At 38.7% G+C, this 24,915-nt stretch overlaps 1 non-coding gene across 1 annotated transcript; it reads left to right on the top strand.

Annotated features, from left to right (window-relative positions):
- Nucleotides 1-13,247: 13,247 nt before the first annotated feature.
- LOC114292162 (uncharacterized) lies at nucleotides 13,248-24,166 on the top strand. Its single transcript, XR_014343110.1, has 3 exons — nucleotides 13,248-13,385; nucleotides 15,134-15,327; nucleotides 24,118-24,166. It is a non-coding gene; the product is annotated as an uncharacterized LOC114292162 (transcript).
- The last annotated feature ends 749 nt before the right edge of the window (nucleotides 24,167-24,915 follow it).

The following is a 24,915-nucleotide window of genomic DNA, read 5'->3' as shown; positions in this document are numbered from 1 at the left end:
TACACATTTCATGAACACAAAAGGGTCATTAACAGTTCAATCCGTTCTTTAGTTCACATATTCCTCTTTAGGCTTTATTATCATCTCATTAACTCATTTACAATGCTTAACATATGCCTAAGAGTGCTTGCAAGTGGAAGAGAACGAAAAACAGAACACAAAACACAAAAACAAGATTTCAGAAAGTAGGGTCCCCGCTCGAGCGTGGACTTCTCGCTCGAGCGGACCCTTGGGTCTGCAAAGTACTGGTTGCCTTCGATTCCAGCTCGAGCGTGAACTCGGCCGCTCGAGCGGACTTTCTGTCTACCTATCTCCACGCTCGAGCGTCAACTTCCCCACTCGAGCGGGAACCATGTCTGCAGAAAATGCTGGGAGCTCGATTTCTCCGCTCGAGCGGTACTTCACCCGCTCGAGCGTACAGCGAAAATCTGGGTTTTCCAGATTGAGCTCTTGAGCTTCATCTCGACATTCAAAGGCTCTAAATGCATGATTTCGGTCCAAACTTCACATAATCATATACTAACATGGTACAAACATAGAATTACAATGTATCGAAGCTCAATTTCATAATTTATCTACATGCATGGTTCATTTTCCACCAACTCATTACTAATGTAACCATTTCATGCATTCAAAGCTTCTACTTCCATGGATTGTACATGCATGTGATGTCTAGCTCCCAATCTCAACTTAGATGATACCAATGGTGATTTTACATGAGCTTCAACTACAAATTTACATGGACCTTACCCCTTTGAGCTCAAACATGCAACATTCAAAGCAATTACACACACATTGTGTTCAAATAAGGAAATTCATAACAATTTCTTACATGCATGTGTTCTAAGACTTCAATTTTAACAAAACCAACTCAATTCATGTCCTTTAACATTTTTTTCAACTTTGAACTTACAAATTACAAACAAGGGTCCATGAATTCACTTACCTAAGAGCTTCAACCCTCAAGCTCTAGCCAAATCTTGAGCTAGATCTTCAAATTCCCAAGTCTTGAGCCCAAATTACACAAGTCTCTCCCTTCCTCTCTCTACAACCGGCCCTCTCATCTCTTCTTTGAGTTTAATATCAGTCAAAATGAGGCTAGGGAGGGAGAGGTTGAGTGTTTAAAGCTTGACAACAAAATCCACTAAGGCCAAGATTATAATAATAAAGTAGTTGGGCTCTAATTCATCAATTTAATCTAACCCAAATCAATTTTCAATTAAATTTCACCGTAGGTTCTAAAAATTATGCCAATCACAATGGCGTAATCGATTTAGGGTTCTGTGGCCGACAAGGCCCTCAATTTAATTTCCAAAGCAGGTTATTCAAACAGATATTCCTACGATGAACAGATAAGACTTCAAAATCATATATGTTCGCATAATGGCACACAAAATCATGCTAAACACATAACCATAAACAAATTAAGGACCAATTTAGCATAATACAGAACAGGGGTATCACAGTCTTCCTCTCTTTAGGAAGTTTGGTCCTCCAAACTTAAGTTATCTTCGTCGGGAAACAAATGTGGATAGCGTAGACGCATTTCCTCCTCTTTTTCCCATGTAGCATCTGTCCCATAGTGTTCCTTCCATTCTACTTTCACCATTGGAATGGATTTGTTTCTCAATTCTTTCACTTGTCGATCGACAATTCTTTCCGGTCATTCAGCATATTCCATATTTTCATCAATAGCAACCCGGTGATAATCAATCACATGCAACGGGTCTCGGAGGTAACCCCTCAACATCAACACATGAAACACGTTATGGATTTGCTCGAATCCCGGTGGCAAAGCAACTCTATAAGCAACTGGACCAAGCCTCTCCAAAATTTGAAACGGCCCAATGTAACGGGGCGACAACTTGCCCTTTTTCCCAAACCTGACTTGGCCTTTCATCGGAGAAACTCGGATGAACACATGGTCGCCGACCTCATATTCAAGAGGTCTTCTCCGAACGTCTGCATAATTTTTCTGCCGGTCTTGAGCTGTTTTGAGCCTTTACCGAATAGTCTTGATCTTTTCAGAGGTGTCTTGTACAATTTCAGGCCCAAGCAAAGCTCTGTCTCCAACCTCTGTCCAACAAATAGGTGATCTACACCTCCTACCACACAAAGCCTCGTATGGTGCCATACCGATGCTGGAGTGGAAGCTATTATTATAAACAAATTCTGCAAGTGGCAGGTAATCTTCCCAACTCCCCTGAAAATCCAAAGCCCACATGCGAAGCATATCTTCCAAAGTCTGTATCGTTCGTTCTGACTGCCCATCTGTCTGTGGGTGGAATGCAGTGCTGAACCTTAGTTTTGTTCCCATAGCTTCCTGCAAGCTTTTCCACAATCTAGATACAAATTTTGGATCTCTATCCGACACAATGGATACCGGAACTCCGTGTAAACGGACAATTTCATCAACATAAATAGTAGCCAACCTGTAAGCAGTAAATGTAGTTTTGACAGGCAGAAAATGTGCAGATTTAGTCAGTCTATCAACTACAACCCAAACAGAATCCATACCTCGGGAAGTCCGAGGTAGGCCAACAACGAAATCCATAGTCACATGTTCCCACTTCCACTCAGGAATAGGGAGGGGTTGAAGTAGACCGCCTGGTTTCTGATGTTCAGCCTTAACTTGCTGACACTGAAGGCATTTGGACACATATTCTGCAATCTCTCTCTTCATTCTAGGCCATCAATAGGTTTGTTTCAAATCCTGATACATTTTATTGTTACCCGGATGCATAGCAAATACAGATCTGTGGGCTTCATCTAAAACCCTCTTCTTTAGTTCCGTGATATCTGGGACACATGTTTGGTTTCGAAATTTCAACACTCCATTCTCGACACTGAACTCCGCTTTTGGGCTTACTTCAAATTCATCAATTACCTTTCTGAGGAACTCATCTTCTTTCTGTTTCTGCTTGATTTCATCAACAATTGCCGGTTCGGCTGTAATAGCGGCTACCAATCCGCCCTGTTCACATACCACCACTTCAATTCCAGACTTTTCAAAGTCTTGCAAAATCTCCCTTTGTCCAGTAAGCAAACAAGCGATACTCCCTGTTGATTTTCTGCTTAAGGCATCAGCCACTGTATTAGCTTTCCCGGGGTGATACTAAATTTCTAGGTCGTAATCTTTTATCAATTCCAGCCATCTTCTCTGACGCATATTCAACTCTTTCTGCGTGAAGAAGTATTTTAGGCTCTTATGATCTGTGTAGATTTCACATTTTGCTCTATACAGATAATGCCGCCAAATTTTCAAGGCAAAAACAACCGCGGCCAATTCTAAGTCATGTGTTGGATAATTCTTCTTATGTGGCCTCAACTGTCGGGAGGCGTAAGCAATAACTTTTCCGTTCTGCATTAACACACAACCCAAACCTTTATAAGATGCATCACTGAAAATCACAAAATTTTCCGTACCTGAAGGTAGTGTCAAAATTGGTGCAGTGGTCAATCTTGTCTTCAATTCATGAAAGGCTAATTCTCTTTCACTATTCCACTCAAATGGTTGTCCCTTACGTGTCAATTGGGTAAGGGGCACAGCTAATTTCGAAAAGTCCTTTACAAATCTCCTGTAGTACCCAGCCAAACCCATGAAACTGCGGACTTCCGTCACATTGGTCGGTGTAGGCCAATTCACAATTGCCTCTATTTTCTGCGGGTCCACTGAAATTCCTTCCTTGTTGATCACGTGCCCTAAGAAAATAACCTCATCCAACCAAAACTCACATTTCTTTAGTTTAGCAAATAGTTTTCTTTCCCGAAGTATTTGTAAAACAGTCCTCAAATGATGTTCATGCTCAAGTCTATCTTTAGAGTATATCAAAATATCATCAATGAAGACTACAACAAACTCATCAAGGTAGGTTTTAAAAATTCTATTCATTAAGTCCATAAATGCTGCCGGAGCATTAGTCACTCCAAATGGCATAACAAGAAACTCAAAATGACCATACCTCGTTCTGAATGCGGTTTTCTCAACATCCTCTGCTTTAACCTTCAGCTGATGATACCCGGATCTCAAATCAATCTTAGAAAACACCTGTGATCCCTGCAACTGGTCAAATAGGTCATCAATACGGGGTAAGGGATATTTGTTCTTTATCGTTACCTTGTTCAATTCCCGGTAATCAATGCACAGGCGCAAGGTACCATCCTTCTTCTTTACAAATAACACTGGTGCACCCCAAGGCGAAGTGCTAGGCCAGATAAACCCTTTATCAAGAAGGTCTTGCAACTGTTCCTTTAATTCTTTCATTTCGGCAGTAGCCATCCTGTAGAGAGTTTTAGAAATAGGCTGGGTGCCTGGCACAGTCTCAATAGTAAACTCTATCTCCCTATCTACTAATTCCCCTGGTAATTCATTTGGAAACACATCCGGAAATTCTCTAACGATAGGAATATCATTCAATTCAACACTCCCAGATTGTTCAGACAACACATAGCACAAATAACCCTAGCATCCTTTCCTGATCAGTTTACATGCTTTCATTGCAGATATCAAATAAGGTGGAGGCACTACCCCATTACCCACAAACACAATCTCTTTCTGTTCTGGTGGTTTAAATACAACTCTTTTTGTCACACAGTCAATGGTGGCACAATACTTGGTCAACCAATCCATGCCCAAAATTAAATCGAAATGTCTAAAGTTTAAGGCAACAAATCTACATATAGGGTAGCATCCTCAATATGCATGTCACAAAACCGATATATATATATTCACATAACACAGATTCCCCCGATGGAGCAGACACACATAACAAATATGGCAATAACTCTAGGGGTCTATTCAGTCTAGATGCAAATGTACATGTCACAAATGAGTGTGTTGATCCATAATCAATTAATACAAAGGCATCCTGGTTACATATTGAAATAGTACCTGAGATAACGGCATTGGCATTCCGTGTATCGCCCGGAACGAGGGCAAAAACTCTCCTCTGTCTCACTGTATCTCCAGTAGTAGCAGATCTCAAAGTATTTCCCGGCTTTGGGATCGATGCAGTGGAGCTAGCAGCTATCTTTCCACTATTCTGATTACAATCTCGGGCTATGTGCCCTTGTTTCCCACACTTAAAACAGGCTCCCGATGCACGGTAACAGACTTCACGGTGCCTTTTGCTACAAATGTTGCACATGGGAGCTGTGTCTCGGGAAGAACTTGAAGTAGTTGAGGAGCCCGTGTTTTGCTTTTTCAGAAATTTCTTCTTCGAAAAGAAGCCTTGTCTTTTGTTGCCTTTCCATTCGGTTGTTGGCTTAGCTTGTCTAGCTATGTTAGCCTCTGATATGATGGCCCGATCAAGCACCCCGATGTAGGTCTCCAACTTCAGGACATTCACTCTCTCTAGGATGTCACTTCGGAGCCCACCTTCAAAATGCCTTGCCTTCTTATAATCAGTGTCAATTACGTGTGGTGCGAACCTGGCCAACTCGATAAATTTGGCCTCATACTCAGCTACAGTCATGCTGTCTTGCTTGAGTTCCATGAACTCTGCCACTTTCCTATCCCGGACACACTGCGGAAAGTACTTGTCATAGAATATTTCCAAAAATTTCGCCCAATCAACATCCCTGTGGTTTTCCCTCATCAACATCCACCATCTTCTCGCTTTATCTTCTAGCATAAAGGTGGCTAGAAGCACTTTCTGTGTATCCGAGCACGGAAATACTTCAAACAATTTTTTGATCCCAAGTACCCAAGCTTCGGCTTTTAGAGGGTCTAGTCCGCCATGGAACTGTGGTGGTTTCATCTTCTTAAACTCCTTGGTGCGGGCGATTATCCGATCATCATTTTGATTATCTGGCACAGGTGGTGTCGGAGGTGGAGGTGGCGGGTGTGGTTGCTGCCACTGTTGTTACCACTCCTGTTGCTGTCTCAAAGCTTCTGCCATTTCTTGGATCAGTCTTTCCATTCTGTCCAGTCTGGCAGTAGAGGATTCCTCTAACTCATCACCTCTGGTTCTCACCATCTGATTAAACTTGCATTATATTTCATACAAAAGGTACACAAGTATGCATACACTAAGAAGCACATATTTCCAGATAATTCGCAATACAAGTAGTTCACAACTTACACATATAATTATTCATAATGAAACATTTAAGCACATAATCAATGCTTCCAAACGCGTATCTATCACATGAATGCATCCTAGATCTTATCTAGACGCTTATTGCTCTTTTTGGACAAGTGTGTGAGTTATTAACCGTGCTCTGATACCACTCTGTCATGACCCGAACCCGCCCCCTATGGGTTAAGGACATAACCGGCCAGTAATCCTGGGATTACCTACGGCCTCAGACGGAAACAGACATAACTCGTCAGAGTAAAGGGGCCAAACGGAAGTAATAATTAAAATCTTTGTCCATAGAGCCGTGCTTATGTGCACATCAAACAAACCATACACGTATATGTTAATAACCCACAAACAAAATACAGTACCATAAAAATCCTTTACAAACAGGATCACCCAAAATGAGTCAACCTATATCAAAACTATGTACAGATATACATAAAGTCCTTGCCAGCAAGACAAACTATGAATGCATAACAAAATGGCAAGGATGGGTCTCGTGCGTGAGACACAAGGCTGACTCTCCAAAACTCATGTTGTTCCTGGCAGGCTTCACTGGGGCTGGGTTTGTGCTTCTCTTGGCTCACCTACAAACACATGAATGAGCGTGAGCGATAGCCCAGTGAATAATATCAAATATGACAGTTACATAACAATATGTAGAACAACATGCTCCAAACGGCCTTGGGCCCAATTCATACTTCTATTTAACAAATATTTATGACTATACGAAATGCAATTCAAGTAACTGTAGTTCCAAACATTCTGGCCTTTGGCCCATTCGGGTTTTCATTCACCTATGTTGAAACGGCCTTCGGCCCATTCATTTCTGTCAAAATGGCCTTCGGCCCATTCATTTATGTCAAAACGGCCTTCGGCCCACTCATTCATGTCACAACGGCCTTTGGCCCACTTGTTCATGTCAAAACGGCCTTCGGCCCACTTATTCATGTCAAAACGGCCTTTGGCCCACTTGTTCATGTCAAAACGGCCTTCGGCCCACTCATTCATGTCAAAACGACCTGTGGTCCATTCATTTGCATCAAAACGACCTTCGGTCCATTCACTTATATCAAAACGACCTTTGGTCCATTCATTCGTTCCTGTCAGACTTTTGTCCACAATCCCAATTAACAACTCATAAGGTTTATAGGGAGTAAACAATTGGACATTGACAAGTTTTCAAATATTGATATTACTCACAGTGATCGGCTTGTGGATTTGCCCTGGAGCTTGACCCTACACATTTCATGAACACAAAAGGGTCATTAACAGTTCAATCCGTTCTTTAGTTCACATATTCCTCTTTAGGCTTTATTATCATCTCATTAACTCATTTACAATGCTTAACATATGCCTAAGAGTGCTTGCAAGTGGAAGAGAACGAAAAACAGAACACAAAACACAAAAACAAGATTTCAGAAAGTAGGGTCCCCGCTCGAGCGTGGACTTCCCGCTCGAGCGGACCCTTGGGTCTGCAAAAGTACTGGTTGCCTTCGATTCCAGCTCGAGCGTGAACTCGGCCGCTCGAGCGGACTTTCTGTCTACCTATCTCCACGCTCGAGCGTCAACTTCCCCGCTCGAGCGGGAACCATGTCTGCAGAAAATGCTGGGAGCTCGATTTCTCCGCTCGAGCGGTACTTCACTCGCTCGAGCGTACAGCGAAAATCTGGGTTTTCCAGATTGAGCTCTTGAGCTTCATCTCAACATTCAAAGGCTCTAAATGCATGATTTCGGTCCAAACTTCACATAATCATATACTAACATGGTACAAACATAGAATTACAATGTATCGAAGCTCAATTTCATAATTTATCTACATGCATGGCTCATTTTCCACCAACTCATTACTAATGTAACCATTTCATGCATTCAAAGCTTCTACTTCCATGGATTGTACATGCATGTGATGTCTAGCTCCCAATCTCAACTTAGATGATACCAATGGTGATTTTACATGAGCTTCAACTACAAATTTACATGGACCTTACCCCTTTGAGCTCAAACATGCAACATTCAAAGCAATTACACACACATTGTGTTCAAATAAGGAAATTCATAACAATTTCCTACATGCATGTGTTCTAAGACTTCAATTTTAACAAAACCAACTCAATTCATGTCCTTTAACATTTTTTTCAACTTTGAACTTACAAATTACAAACAAGGGTCCATGAATTCACTTACCTAAGTGTAACAACCCTCATACTGTTTACCGACTTATGATTGGTTATGACTGATAATTGAACTGATTAAAGTACTGAACTGACTTTCTGAAATTGGAAACCGAATCGATTGAGTATATGTTAGTTAAATTGCATTCTATCTGTTTGATTGTATGATTATCTGTTCATGCTTATATGTTTAAAATGCTAATTGAAGGCCTTATCGGCGGCCGAATTAGAAACCGATTGATGTTCCTTGACCCTCGTAATTAATGTGATTTTATGGTGTATTTACCTGAAAACTGATTAGGTGTGATTGAATTAGATTAAAATGAGTTAATTGCAAAGTTTGCCGTAATTACCTAAATACCACTTAAGTGGCCCACTACTTGGCTCATCTCATTACACTCATACATACACATTTCATCAGCTCATTCTTGAGCACAGCACCGACTGGAGAGAGAGAAATAGAGAGTGAGAGGGAATTGAGTTGAGTTCGAGTTTATTGGTGGAATTGCTTGGTAATTGAAGTGTAGATTACTAATTTGAGCCTCTAGCCTTGCATTGGAGACCTAAGGTAGAGTAATTACTCTCTTGTTTGTGAATTGAGCTAGTTCTTGCATGATTCATGCTTCATTATAGAACTAAATCATGTTTTGGTTCATTGTGGTTGAATTGAAGCTTAATTGTTGCATGCATGTTGCCATTCTTGAAGTTTTGAGGTTGTAGTTCATAATACCTCACATGCATGTCCATCTTTTGGTCATACTCCATGAGCTCATCTTGTTTTTGAAGGTTTGAGCTCTTTTGAATCAGCATTGAAGCTTTAAAAATGATTTAAGGTCATGCATGTCATGTTTGAGGATTGTTCTTGGAAAATGGTTTGAAATTGGGTTTGAATTAGACACTCTTGGGCTTTGATTTCTCAAATTGAGTTTTGAATCATGTTATTCCATGTGTTTATAAGAGTTTTCCAGAAAATGAGCCCAAGAGGATCGATTTTGAGTTGTTAACAACTTGGTTTTGAGCTTGAAGGTGCAATCTGGAATTTCCAGATTTCGCACTTCCGCTCGAGCGGGTAAAGTGACGCTCGAGCGTAGAATTCGAGCATCCAGCATCTCTGCACTGTTTTGCAGTCCGCTCGAGCGGAGGATTGGGTGCTCGAGCGGAGTCATGTCTCATGCTCGAGCGGGCGTCGAGCGGAGATTTCACCCATCCAGTACTTTTACAGTACGCTCGAGCGGGAAAGTTTACGCTCGAGCGTGTACCTTTGTTGCATGTCCGCTCGAGCGGGGAAACCTGAGCTCGAGCGGGACTCTGTTTTCTGAAAATGCTTTTAAATGCGCATCTTTGCATCCTCATCCCATTCTAGGCATTCTTAGGCCTAGTTTAAGACATCTTAATGAGGATAGAGATGTAGAACACACCGAGGTAAATTTAGGGATTCAATTATTACCTTTCCCATCTGTGAAACTTAGAGTGTGCTCAATCTGTTAACTGTTTAGGGTTGGCATTTGGAGGAGACGCTCTAGCCTACTGTAGCCCAGAACTCTGTGAGTAACAATTGTGTAAAGATATGTTCAACTGATATCTTTTGAATACTGAACTGAACTGTTTACCGAACTGGTATTACTGAATGAATGTATGTCCTTTATTTCTGAACTGTACTGTGGCATCCTTAGTACCTACTGTTTACTGTTACTGTTACTGTTACTGTTACAGAGATCTCTGTCGGTTCCCTTGTGGAGCCACTACTGTTTACTGACTGATGGCCATCATTACTGTTCGGTCTTTTAAGACCTACTGTTACTGCTATGCTAATGGATGTACCACATATGACTGTTTACTGTACCGAACAACTGAAATACTAATTGAAATGAACTGTTTTCATTACTGTAAGGACATTCATTCTAAACCCCTTTACGCTTTATGTTATTCACTGGGCTTTAGCTCACTGCTCATATATATATGTAGGTGTTCAGGCACCAGACCGCAGCTAGGAGCGTCAGGCTTACTCCAGTTTTGTCAAGCCAGCCTTTGTGCCTCACTGCGAGGTTCCGAGCCTATCGTGCTAAGGCTTAGGGGTGTTTTAGAAGTCCCCCTTCTGTACTGTCTTACCGTTTTGTAATAACTGGATGAATTGTATAGACTGACTGTTTACCGTACTGTTATCAAGGGATTAGGTCCCTGTACTGTGTGACTGTAAATTCTGTATAGACTGTACTGTTTGTATATGTGAATGCATGAAAAATCTTTTGGCATGCAGACTGTCACAGCTCAATGGACATTATTATTTACTGTATTGGCTTCCGCCAGGCCCTGTACTCTGTTTTACTGTACTACTGTTCTGTAGGCCTTCGGTAATCTCGGATTACTGGCCGGTTACGGTGCTAAACCCATAGGGCCGGGTTTGGGTCGTGACACTAAGAGCTTCAACCCTCAAGCTCTAGCCAAATCTTGAGCTAGATCTTCAAATTCCCAAGTCTTGAGCCCAAATTACACAAGTCTCTCCCTTCCTCTCTCTACAACCGGCCCTCTCATCTCTTCTTTGAGTTTAATATCAGTCAAAATGAGGCTAGGGAGGGAGAGGTTAAGTGTTTAAAGCTTGACAACAAAATCCACTAAGGCCAAGATTATAATAATAAAGTAGTTGGGCTCTAATTCATCAATTTAATCGGTTTAATCTAACCCAAATCAATTTTCAATTAAATTTCACCGTAGGTTCTAAAAATTATGCCAATCACAATGGCGTAATCGATTTAGGGTTCTGTGGCCGACAAGGCCCTCAATTTAATTTCCAAAGCAGGTTATTCAAACAGATATTCCTACGATGAACAGATAAGACTTCAAAATCATATATGTTCGCATAATGGCACATAAAATCATGCTAAACACATAACCATAAACAAATTAAGGACCAATTTAGCATAATACAGAACAGGGGTATCACACCCGGTGTCTTTTTTGTGAAAAATAATAAAATTTTGAGTGAAAAAATTGAAAAGAATTAAAAAAAAAATGCGAGGCTCACCTAAGCCCGACCCAAGCCTAAGTCTAGGCCCAAGTCCCTTGGCTCGACCCGCGGGGGCACCCAAAGCCTGAATACCTTTGTGCCAAGGCTAGGGCCTAGGCCTAATTTTTTGGCCCGTGGGCTGGTCTGGCCCGGCCCGAATTTTAGCAAGCACCCACGAGGCTTTACATGGGTTGGCCCCGACCCGGGCTGGGCTGAGCCCCTGCACATTGATGATATGAACATTCACATTGACGGTGTGAACATTTACATTGACAGTGTGAACATTCACATTGACAGTGTGAACATTCACATTAGGGGTATTTTGGTAATTACGTCACCCGTAGGATGTGAACATTCACATTAGGGGTATTTTGGTAATTATGTCACCCATAGGACTTATTGAAACATAAGAAAATAATGTGAACTAAATGGAACATAAGTAGATGAAAAGGGTATTTTGGTCTTCTTACCTCAAATAGGAACATTCACATTGACGGTGTGAAATACATTGACAGCGTGAACATTCACATTGACGATGTAAACATTCACATTAGGGGTATTTTGGTAATTATGTCACCCATAGGATGTAAACATTCACATTAGTGGTATTTTGGTAATTATGTTACCCATAGGACTTATTGAAACATAAGAAAATAATGTGAACTAAATGGAACATAAGCAGATGAAAAGAGTATTTTGGTCTTCTTACCTCAAATAGGAACATTCACATTGACGGTGTGAACATTCACATTAGGGGTATTTTGGTATTTATGTCACCCATAAGACTTGTTGAAACATAAGAAAATAATGTGAACTAAATGGAATATAAGTAGATGAAAAGGGTATTTTGGTCTTCTTACCTCAAATAGGAACATTTACATTGACGGTGTAAACATTTACATTGACGGTGTGAACATTCACATTGATGATGTGAACATTCACATTAAGGGTATTTTGGTAATTATGTTACTCATAGGATGTGAACATTCACATTAGGGGTATTTTGGTAATTATGTCATCCACAGGACTTATTGAAACATAAGAAAATAATGTGGACTAAATGGAACATAAATAGATGAAAATGGTATTTTGGTCTTCTTACCTCAAATAGGACCTAATGGAATAGTAAAAAAGAATATGGGTTGGATGGAATAAGGCTCTTAGAAAAATGATTTATCAAAAAAGCTCTCCTTTTTTTTTCTTTATGCTTTCTAATTTTTTTTTTCAAATCTTCTAACCATTGTAACCAAGCACAGCCTTAAAATAGCCAAGGTTACGGCAGCGTTTGGTAACGTTTATGTTTTTGGTTTATGTTTTACAAAAATTTTATAAACTGGTATTTGTTTATTTTTAGAAAAACATAAATTACAAACGCGTTTGGTTTGAACAAAATGTGTAAAAAAATTTAAAAACATAAACTAAAAAATATGTTTGTTCAGGCCTAAAATATTTATATTTATTTATGACAATGGGATCACACACATTATAATTGAAAAAAATAATTTTAAAAAATTTTAAAAAAAAATAATTGAAAAAAAAAATATTTGAAATAAAATAATTGAAAAAAATTAATTGAAAAAAAATTAATTGAAAATAAAAACTGAAAACGTAAACTCATTTTTTGAGTTTATGTTTTTTTCTCAAATTTATAAATTGAGACAATCGTTTATGAACTAAAAAAATTATCAAATAATTTTTTATAATAATTTTTTATACTTTTATAAATATAAATTGAAAATTAAAAACGGTTATCAAACAGAACCTACCAGTTTACGAAACATTTTATTGTTGGTAATGGTGCAAATTCTTGGTATGACGTGGAAGAATCTTACACTTGTGTAACGTGTTTTGTGCTCTTCCCAGTCGACATACACAGTGAGAGAGAGAGAGTCTCAGATTAAGGGTGTGGCTGAGATTGAGAAACCATATTGCATTATCACCAGCTAGAAGAATCATATACAGAGATTCAAATGGATATTCGATTCCGATTCGGAAGCTTTTTAACATCTCGCAATTTATGGTCTACTTCATCAAGGATTCAAAAGCCTCTCGTCAAACCCTGTTGTTCTTCAAGGAGGGACTCCCAACAAAACGACGACGACGACGACAACAACAACAACAGAGGTGGGTCTTCTTCACCCTCATCAATTTTGCAATCTAGTCATTTTTTTTATATTTTTTTGGAGTAGTTTTGATTTTTGAATCTGTATACAACTTGTAATTATTTAGGTGTTGAGTTCACTTAGTCACTTTATTCTATTTCTTCTGAAAATTCAAACTGTTTGTCTCAACTTCTTTGAATGTCCTCCTTCAGAGACTACTATGCCCTCCAAATTGATGATTTCTAATGCTAATAATGATGAAAAATATGATTGTTTCTTTATTTAATATGGATTCAATATGGTTGGATGGAGTTCAATTGTAGCTTCTTTTTTCCATTAAAATTGAATTTGACAAATGATTGAAGGTGCCCTAAGCGGTGGGGCGGACCTAGAATTGTTGAATTTGATACAAATCTCGTATAATGTGGGGCTTTTTTCAGAATTTTAGGGCACCCTTCCCTCCGCCCCTGGCCCTTAGGGCATACAAAAGGCACGCTTACACTATGTCCATACCCTTTTATGGCCTTATCTAACAAGTATAATGAGAACACATTGTAATAAATCAATACCAGATATGCCCTCTCACTGACTATTTATACTAGAAGGCTGTGCATGCATGATGCATATTATTATTATTACATATAGCTCATAGAAAAAAGGATGATAAGTGCAAGGAGAAGATTGTAACTCCTTTTATCTACTCTCTTCTCTCTTTTTTTCTTTTTTCTTTTTTCTTTGTAACGTTTGCGTAACCCTTATCATTTTTAATTTAAAGCCGTAGAGTATTTTGACGCATGACTTAGTTTTAGTGGTAGGAATAATTGGTATTTCACAAGGTAATTTGTGACACCAAAACTATTGCATTAACTGAGCAAAATTTGTGCTTAGAAAAACAGTTGTATCAATCGAGGGGTCCTTTCCTCTCTAAATTAATGTGAACAAGATACATGAATGTTTGTCTAAATATAAAAAGCAGAATAAAGTGTCTCTCTCTTTCTCTCCCTCTCTCTGATCAATAACAAAAGACTTTATTGATAAATCAAAAAAGAAAGCGAGGATGAGGCATCCTCTTACAAAAGAAAAATGAGAATACAAAGGACAAAACCCTAAACAAGATTATCTCAAGCAAAAGCCTACATATCACATACCGCCAACCAATTTCTAACTAACAAAAAAAGTGGAACCCTCTTAAATAAAGAATTTCCCGAAACCCAAAAGGAAGTTAAGTGGCAAACTTTATCCCACAGATAGTCTAATTTCCAAAACTTATCTTCGAACAATGTCGTATTTCTTTCCAACCATAGAACCCAAAATATTACAAAGACGGTACAAGACCAGAGCATTTTGGCTTTGTTCGATCCTTTGAATGTGCAAAAATCAACTAGGAGCATATGCCCACTCCCTTTTAGTGCCACCCACATAACATTCCCCTAAAGAAACAATCTATGCCATAAATTCAAAGCAGTTGGGCAATGCAGAAATAAATGATCTACGGATTTCCCATTCTTACAACACAGAATGCACCATTGAGGATTTAGAAAGCGATTAGGTCTCCGTTTTTGTAGTATATCATTTGTCAAAATGCCTCCATGAACCAAGGCTCACAGACCTTTAGAGGAGCACAAGCCCTCCAAATTCTCTCTCTCTCTCTCTCTCTCTCGCTCTTCTTTTTGTCACTTCCAATGTGTTTCTTTCTCCTTTGATTCTCATCTGTTGTTTCCTTTTCTACTTGAATTAGGATCACTTTCATTGTGCTTGCACTTGCTTCAGGTAGTATAGACTAGAAGTGGTGCATGTGTGCATGATCATAACTCATGTTGACAAAGATGGAAACGGAAGAGAGAGAGAGTTGGGGAGGGAGAGTGAGGAATTATGAAAGAAACAAATGGAAGCACTAAGAAGTTGAGAAAGTGGTTGATGATGTGACGCTTAGCCCTTCTGTCTTTTATGTGAAGATAATTGATGTGGGTAGCGATGATGTGGTAACTTTTGAATTATTTTGATTTACAATTTAACCTTTTTGTGTGAAAAAGTTGTTAGGAATAACAAAAAGCTTGTTTTGTAACTGCCTCCCAAAAGGTAGGAGGGTGGCTTGGTTCAAAATGCCTTTTAATTCTCCTTTTCATCTCTTTTTTTCTCCCAGTAGCAATGTGGTTGATCTTTTTCTTTTAGTCATTCAAGAACAAGTTAATTGTTTACTAAACGTCCATTTAATTACCCTAACAGGTTTTTATTTATATCAAACTGATAATCAAAACAATAACTATTGTTAGTACCCATGTTACCCGGACTCGTCAGATTTGGCGAAATACTCGTGTTGACACGGCACAACACAACACGGGTACGGGATACGGCATGGAGAAAATGGATATGGCAAATAAAGAAGAAAGATGGCATATACGGCTGAAACTCAAAGATGGAGAGAGAGAGAGGGGGGGGCTGAAACTCACCTTTGCGAAGCAACATACTTAGAAAATATGAGGAAGAAGAACTCCGAAAATATGAGGAAGAAGGAATATATTTTTGTTATATTCAAAACTTCTTATCTTACAAGACCAAATGACACTCCTTATATAGGAGATATTACAAACATCATTATAACCCATTATATGCCACTTACATATTATATATTACCACTATCTACCACTATCATATTATATACATGCCACTATCTACCACCAACGCCACTATCATATTCTATACATGCCACTATCCTTCACCAACACCACTATCATATTATATACATGCCACTATCTACCACCAACACCACTATCATATTCTATACATGCCACTATCCTTCACCAACACCACTATCATATTATATACATTTAACACAAATTTCCAGCACTCCCCCTCAAGCTGGTTTGAAGATATCTTCCATAGCCAGCTTGCTAGTCAGCTTATCAAATTGCTTCTTGTGTAGTCCCTTCGTTAGCACATCAGCTAATTGTTCACCTGTTGGAAGGTAGGTCATACAGATTATGCCAGCATTGATTTTCTCCTTGATGAAATGTTTATCCACTTCTATATGTTTTGTGCGATCATGTAGAACTGGATTATGAGCTATAGATATAGCTGCTTTGTTGTCACAATAGACCTTCATAGGTGTCGGGTGAGAAAGCTTTAATTCTTCGAGAATTCTTTTAATCCACATTACTTCACAGATTCCATGGGCAACAGCTCTGAACTCTGCTTCTGCACTACTTCTAGCTACCACATTCTGTTTTTTACTCCGCCATGTAACTAGGTTCCCACCTACAAAGGAGCAGTATCCGGATGTTGATCTCCTGTCTGTAACACTTCCTGCCCAGTCTGCATCTGTGTATACTTCAACTAGAAGATGCCCATGTTTCTTGAACAGTAAGCCTCTCCCTGGAGTTCCTTTCAAATATCTTAAGATCTTATAAACGGCTTCAAAGTGCTCTGCCCCTGGTGAGTGCATGAACTGACTTACCATGCTGACTGCAAAGGCAATATCAGGCCGCGTATGAGACAAGTAAATCAATTTCCCTACAAGTCGCTGATATTGTTCCCTCTCTTTGACTTCTTCAGCCTTAGCAGCTTGTAACTTCAAGTTAGGCTCGATCGGAGTCTCCACCATCTTACAACCAAGCATACCTGTTTCTCCAAGGAGATCAAGAACATATTTTCTCTGATTAACGAATATACCTTCCTTGGATCTTGCAAATTCCATTCCGAGGAAATACTTGAGGGCTCCCAGATCCTTAATGTGAAATTCTTTTGCGAGTTTCTCTTTGAGAGCTGCTAACTCTGCTTCATCATTACCAGTTAAAATGATGTCATCAACATAAACAATCAAAATTGCAATTTTACTGTTTTTTGAATGTTTATAAAATATTGTGTGATCTGCTTGACTCTGCGAGAAGCCACAACTGATAACTGCCTTCCCAAAGCGTTCAAACCACGCTCTTGGTGATTGTTTGAGTCCGTATAATGACTTGTTCAATCTGCATACTCTGTCGCTTCCAAGTCTCCGCTCAAATCCCGGCGGTAGGCTCATGAACACCTCCTTTTCAAGATCACCATTGAGAAATGCATTTTTAATGTCAAGTTGATGTAGAGGCCAATCTGAATTTACTGCAAGAGATAACAGTACTCTGATGGAATTTATTTTAGCAACAGGAGCAAACGTCTCCTGATAGTCGATCCCATAAGTTTGAGTGAAGCCTTTAGCCACCAGTCTCGCCTTGTATCTCTCAACGCTTCCGTCTGCGTTACATTTTATCGTAAACACCCATTTACACCCAACTGTTTTCTTGTCTTTGGGTAGATCAACTATCTCCCAAGTACCACTTCTCCTTAAAGCATTCATCTCCTCCATGACTGCTAATTTCCAATTCGGATCATCCAATGCTTCCTGTATATTCCTTGGAACAAACAAGTGTGAAATCCTAGATGTGAAAGCTCTATGGTTTTTAGACAGTCTTTGATAGGAGAGGTAATTTGCAATAGGATGTTTAATGCAATTTCGGACACCTTTCCTAATTGCTATAGGAACATCAAGGTCGGAAATAGAAGGAATAGGATTACCTAAAATTTCGATGCCAGAACTCGGGTGGACATTCGGGTCATTAGGATGGACATTCGGGTCATTATTCCTCAGATGAAATCGCTTCCTAGTATAAACCTGAAGCTCAGGATTTAGATCATTTTGTAGTACTTCTCCCCCTAAACAAGAATCTTCTTGTTTAGGCACCATAGAACTTGGTTCTCCTAAGTGATCATTATCAGACAGATGTGGTTTTTGTGTAGGATAAATGACATTGGGGAGCGGGATAGAAATATCCCAAAAACGGTCTTCTACTCCACTTGTCTCCCCCTGAAGAGAAGTGTTGGGGAAATAGGATTTTGTTTCCACAAATGATACATCCATACACACATGAAATTTCTTGGTTTGAGGATCGAAACACTTATACCCCTTTTTGTTTGAGGAATAACCCAAAAAAACACATTTTATAGCACGGGGGTCAAGTTTTGAACGAAATTGACTGGGAACATGAACATAGGCAGTACATCCAAAAACTTTGGCGGGTAAATCAGAAACCAACCTCGTGTCAGGAAAAAAAGTTTTGAGACAATCAAAAGGTGTTTTGTATGTTAACACCTTTGTAGGCATCCTGTTTATCAAATAAGAGGCTGTTAAAATTGCTTCACCCCATAAATATTTAGGAACATGCATGTAAAACATTATAGCACGTGCTACTTCAAATAGATGTTTATTTTTTCGTTCTGCAATGCCATTTTGTTGAGGGGTATCCCGACATGTAGATTGATGAAAAATCCCATTTTTTTCCAAAAACTCACCCAACTGCTCATTGAAATATTCTGTTCCATTATCAGAATGTAAAATACCAATTTTGGTTTGAAATTGGTTTTCAATCATATTGTAAAAATTTGTGAATAAATTTTTCACGTCAGATTTTTTATTCATCAAATAAATCCAACATAAGCGGGTATGGTCATCAATAAATGTAACAAACCATTTTTTACCAGAAAGAGTAGGGATTTTAGAAGGGCCCCAAACATCACTATGAATCAAATAAAAAGGTTTGGAAGCCTGGTAAGGTTTTGGCAAATAAGTAGAGCGATGAAATTTTGCAACAATGCAACTTTCACAATGAAAAGAAGAACAATCAATCCCTTTAAATAATTCTGGAAATAAATGTTTCAGATAAAGAAAACTAGGATGTCCTAGCCTATAGTGCCATAGCATTATTTTTTCTTGAACAGAGATTGAACTAGTACTATTAAAGCTTTGAGCTTTTTTATTACTAACAGGTACTTCATCAAAGTAGTAAAGACCTTCAAGCATCCTAGCACGCCCAATCATCATCCCCGAGTTCTGGTCCTGAAATTCACAATGGGATTCAAAAAATGTAACACGACAATTAGAATCCTTAGATAGTTTACTGACAGACAAAAGGTTACAGGCTAAGTTGGGGACGTGAAGAACAGCATTGAGATTAATTTTCTCAGTTAGTTTAATAAATCCTTTTCCTGCAATAGGTGAAAAACTACCATCGGCTATTCTGATTTTGTCATGACCAGAACAAGGGAAATAGGTACTAAATAAATGGGAAAAACTAGTCATGTGATCAGAGGCACCGGAATCTATGATCCACGGAGAGAAGTTTAGGCAAGAGAAGGCTTTAGGATTTCTACCTGTTTGTGCCAACAAAACACTAGGAGTACCGGATGAGGAGTTGGATTTTATCAGCTTTAAGAGTTGATCAATCTGCTCTTTGTTGAAGGGACCTGAATCGGCTTCATTAGCGGTAGGAAAGCCACGATTCTTCTCTCCTTGTTTGCTGCTTTTCCAGTTGACAGGTTTGCCATGGATCTTCCAACACGTTTCGCGTGTATGGCGAGGCTTGTTGCAAAAATCACACCAGACCCGTGGCTTATCATCAAACCTGCGCTGGTAATTTGCAGCCTTGTTGGCCGCAGCATCGCTAATTAAAGCAGAAATTTCAATTGATTCACCAGTACCTTTTTTCTTAAGCATGACGCTCCTTCGGCTCTCTTCCCTTCTGACTTCGGCAAATACTTCGCCAATGGATGGAAGAGGAGGTCTGCCAATAATTCTTCCTCGCACTTCATCGAACTCAATGTTGAGGCCGGCAAGAAACTTGTAAATACGGCTGTCTTCCACAGTTTTCTTGTGGTGGTTGCAGTCGTCAACCGATTTCCATTCGTATGTGTTGAAGATGTCAAGATCCTGCCACAACCTTTTCAACGAATTGAAATATTTGGTGACGGAATCATCTCCTTGACGAATCTCTCCCAACTTCAAAGTTAATTCGAAAACTTGAGATTGATTTCCTAGGTCAGAATACATCTGACTAACATTATTCCACAATTCTTGTGCAGTAGTATAGCACATGTAATTAGAGCTTATATCCTCCTCCATGGAATTGACCAACCATGTCATAACCATGGAGTTTTCAGCGTCCCAACTGTCGAACAGCGGATCATTAACAGCAGGAGCCTTCTTGTCACCAGTGATGTAACCGATCTTTCCTTGCCCACGGATATACATCCGGACAGATTGTGACCAGCGAAGAAAATTATCACCATTTAGGCGGATGGTGGTGATTTGGACAGAGTGAGAGTTGGACGTTTTCACCGGAATGGCAGCGGCAGGGGTTGAAGTGGTTTCGGACGTGACTTCCGACATGGCTATGACGGTTTTAGGGCTGCTGTGTTTTTTGTTGCTCTGATACCAACTTAGAAAATATGAGGAAGAAGAACTCCGAAAATATGAGGAAGAAGGAATATATTTTTGTTATATTCAAAACTTCTTATCTTACAAGACCAAATGACACTCCTTATATAGGAGATATTACAAACATCATTATAACCCATTATATGCCACTTACATATTATATATTACCACTATCTACCACTATCATATTATATACATGCCACTATCTACCACCAACACCACTATCATATTCTATACATGCCACTATCCTTCACCAACACCACTATCATATTATATACATGCCACTATCTACCACCAACACCACTATCATATTCTATACATGCCACTATCCTTCACCAACACCACTATCATATTATATACATTTAACACAAATTTCCAGCAAACATCAAAGCGTGAACCCTAGTCGCGAACTAGACCGAATTGAAGGAGATCTGAAAACCAACATCGCAAAGTCAATTCCACCCAGAAATGACCCTAGGGCTTCGATTCCCCTTTGGTCTCTCTCTCTCTCTCACTCTCTCTCTTCTATCTTCTTTTCTTCTTCTCTCTCTCTCTCTCTCTCTCTCTTTCTTTGATTCCATCTTCTCTTCCTCTTTGTTCTCTTTCTCTACTTCCTATTTATGAATGATATTAATATAATAATAATATATAATAGTATTCATATTATATAATATTATTCACTCAAAAAAATATTGTATAATATAATATATATAAATAATAAAATTTTTATGTCTAAAATAAAAATAATTTATTTTATTATATATAATATAATTTGCCTAAAATAATTTTTATTTGTTATTTTTTTTTAACAAAATTTGTTATTCCTTAACTTTTTTTAACTCATCTTCATATAATAAATATATTTAAAAAAATTATTATTTAATGTATCCCCATACCCATATCCAAATTTGGATCCATTTTCACATATCCTCAATTTTTAATTTTGAAGTGTCTGATCCCTAGATATGCACCCGCACCCGATACCCACACCTGAGTCTGTGTAACATAGTTAGTACCTAAAAACCTCAATGCATTCACCCTAAAATTATTGAAAGTTAATTTGAATAATTGAATTTATTTAAACTTTTTGGTTACTTCTATCTTCTGAACCTGGTGTTTGAGTACTATGCTTCAGCCGAGGTTATCCTGCATGCGATATTTATTCTAGTCCTGTCTCTGTGATAAATGAAGCGGATACCAGTTTAACCGCTGCCAATATTGTTGCATGAAAAACCATGTTAAAGTGGACTAGGTTTATCTGTGGAGTTTCCAATAAGCCATTAGGTAATTTTGTTGAGTGACTTCCTGGCAATCTGCATAAAATTTGGTGTCATTTTCAAACTTGGAAATCTGATTTCTGCGTTGTTGCCACACATTGCCATCCAAAAGGAAAAAGAATCCTTTCGTGTGATCTTTGTATAATGTCAGTTGTAATTAATGGTCTAGACAACTGGGGTAGTCTTTGCAATAGCACCCATTTCTTCTACAATTACCCAGATACTCTACTGGACTATGAAGCACGGACACAGACACGGATACGGATACGGACACGGACACGGTACACGGCAATTTTCAAAAAATGGGGACACGGACACGGCGGGGGACACGGCGAATTTTATTTTATTTATTTTATATATTTTTATGTGTTATGTAGATTCATATTACATTCATCCTAAATTAAAATTAACAAACACTAACATAGTAACATTAATTGAATAAACATAACTATTACATTTAAACAAATTAATAGATCATCCATTCACAAAAAATTCACAAAAAAGTCATAATAAACGATAACAAGAACTAAGACGAGAAGGGGAAAACATTCAACATCCAACAATATTTTTCACAAAAGCACTAAATAAGAGAGGCAAAAGATTAAAAAAATAAAAAAAAATTAAATTAAAAAAAAATAAAAATAAAAATAGCCCTGCCGTGTCCCCGCCGTGTCCCATGCCGTGTCCCCATATGGACACGCGTGTCCCCGCCGTGTCCCTGCCGTGTCCCCTGCAAAAAAATCATTAAATTAAAGGGACACGCCATCTGGCGTGTCCCATACGTGTCCCCGTGTCCCCGGCGTGTCCCCGTGTCGGACACCGCCACGGCACTAATTTTGGAGTGTCCATGCTTCATACTGGATAAGCTTTCTAACTCTATCAAAAATAGAAAATTTTTATTTAACAATCTTCACTTATCAAATCAATTGATGTTGGATTTATAATTGAAGTGCATCTGAAACAAAATGTGGTGCTATTTTTACAGTTTAGACAATATGCTCAGTTAAGTTCATCAATATGTCAGGCAAACTGAAAAAAAATAAAAGAACAAAAAAATCCAGACAAGGTCAAGGAAGGATCTGTTTTATTGATAGGAAAGAACAGATACTGCATCTCTGTATTGGCAAAAAGCTTCTGCTTAAATCCTAAGCTATGTTGGAGTGTCCAGTTTGAAATGAAGGCCATTTCTGAGATAGTGAAACATCAGGGATATCATAAAAAGATGTCTACTTTCATCGTTAATATTAGAAGATTATTTTCTGGTCTTTTTTTTAACAAAGTGCACTATCTTCATGAGGTGAACATCTTTAATTGGGGATTTGCAGTTGTTTCTGTCTCATATTATTTGGGGCGAGCAACTAGGAGCGAATTCTGATTTATTGTTCTATGTTAGTTTTTGGAGTTTGAGTTTGCTTTTTTGGGTGCCTACAATATCAAAAAAGCGAGTTGGGCATGTGATATCTTATGATGACAAATTAAGGAACCGACTTCTACATCCCTACTGTGACTGGAGAATGCATTTGTGAAAAAGCATGCCTTGGCTAGCGCCTGCAGGCTGGAGCTTCGGTGAGGTGCTATTTAGGACGAACCAGCTGATATTGCTAGTTATGAGAAACTAAACAAGCCCAAATTTTTGCCTCTAACAACAGAAACTGTAAAGAAATTCCACCACACACACACACACACATTGCATCATGCAATGGACAGATATGTATTGAGTAGACAGGTATCAGAACTATAATGTTCATACTTTATTTCCAAATCCACCGAAGCACAGCCTATGACTGGAAATGATGGTTAACATTACAAATTATTGGATGTGTGAATTCTGTTTGGTTCAGCCAACCATTACAGGAGTTCTCCGAATTTGCTTGACTTGCAAGTATGCAGCTAAATCAGCCTACATACAAAACCATTTCATTTGTTCAAATTATTATATTTGTGCATCCTGTTTGATTCAGTCGTCCCCAACATGAGTTATCAGAATTCACTTTCTTTGCATGTTCAGTGGTTAAATTTAAGTACAGAAAACCTTTGACATTTGTTCTTTACGGGTCGAAAATTTGGACACCATTTATTGTTTGAGAACAAAAGCAAATGATGATTTATACACGTATAGTCATCATTCCAAGTAGCTGCTTACTTGCTTTTAACACATTCACACTATTCTTACACCTCTGTCCAGAAGAAAGATAACTCTGAACTTCGTTTTTGTGTGTGCCTATTAGCAGGTGATAAGTTCTCAACAGATTGGGACAAGGCCTGGTCAAGCTACAGGAAGCAAGGGAAAAAAACTATATTTTCAAAGTTTTCCCCAAACAAGTATGTCACCTGGAATCCTACGCGTTCCAACTACCCATTGTCTGAGGAGGTTGATCCCATCAAAAGAACAGAGAGGTCAAACCTCATGTTATGGACCAGCCCTAGTTTCACTCTGGCAGGGGCCATCATAATAGTCACATTTCTTTTGCTCTACACCATTCTTGCCCCAATTAAGTGAATTCATTTAATTCCATCGTAGGACCTGTGGGCCTATGCTGTAAAGATTTGATATTTTTTCTAAGGAAACAGTAAAAGAGGGCTTTTGTAAGTTGTGTTGTAGCCACTACCTCTGTAAGTAAAATACACTTAATCTACTAGTCTTCCTTCAACCAATTGTATTCTTCTTGAAGTTATACTGTTTCCTTTTATGGCATGTCAATATCGTGAGATTGCTTGAGAAACTTGTTGGTTTGTGATATTTTTATGAAATTACGTTGGAAATATGTGATGCATAACATATCCTATTGATTGTTTTTAGAACTCAAAATTTGCACGCTGTTGTCTGGGGAAAGAAATTTGAGGATTTCATTCAGACTACATGGGAGATTTATTCTCGAATTTAGGAGGGATATGAACAGAATGTAACTGTCTTTGCCGTTTCTTATTTCTTTCCCAGAGAAGGGGCCTCTTCCATCATTGTAGTGGGATTACCAGTTTCTTTTGTGTGATTTTTTGATATATTGAGAGAACATTAGTTGGCACAGTTG

Source organism: Camellia sinensis, chromosome 10, assembly GCF_055761805.1.
Source record: "Camellia sinensis isolate YWXY chromosome 10, ASM5576180v1, whole genome shotgun sequence".
NCBI lineage: Eukaryota > Viridiplantae > Streptophyta > Magnoliopsida > Ericales > Theaceae > Camellia > Camellia sinensis.
Note: the sequence above shows the minus strand (reverse complement) of the source record. Positions and strands in the feature narration are given on the sequence as shown.